The 338-nt window shown below is 21.6% G+C and overlaps 1 protein-coding gene across 2 annotated transcripts in view; it reads left to right on the top strand.

The window, feature by feature from the left end:
• LOC108754522 overlaps nt 1–338 on the top strand; it is a 45,065-nt gene that overhangs the window by 20,473 nt on the left and 24,254 nt on the right. The gene's annotated exons all lie outside the window — the stretch shown is intronic.

The following is a 338-nucleotide window of genomic DNA, read 5'->3' on the forward strand; positions in this document are numbered from 1 at the left end:
TTTTAGCTGTATGCGTGTTTATATGAAATAAAATATATTTTATAATGTTTATTTATGTAAATTAAAATTAAATAAATTTGTTTTTCTTTTATTTGTATTAAAATATTAACAAAAAAGTATTTAATGTTTCTCGCAATAATTACATCTTTTCATTTCATTCAAATTTTATTACAGTCATTTCAAATAGTAAATTAAAATATAAATTAAATCATAAATTAAATATATAATTGATAATAATGTTACGGTTTCCTTTATTCTCTCTATTTATATCTAACGAAAAAGTGTGTGTGTGTGTGTGTGTGTGTGTGTGTGTGTGTGTGTGTGTGTGTGTGTGTGTG

Source organism: Trachymyrmex septentrionalis, unplaced genomic scaffold, assembly GCF_001594115.1.
Source record: "Trachymyrmex septentrionalis isolate Tsep2-gDNA-1 unplaced genomic scaffold, Tsep1.0 scaffold8, whole genome shotgun sequence".
Taxonomy (NCBI): domain Eukaryota; kingdom Metazoa; phylum Arthropoda; class Insecta; order Hymenoptera; family Formicidae; genus Trachymyrmex; species Trachymyrmex septentrionalis.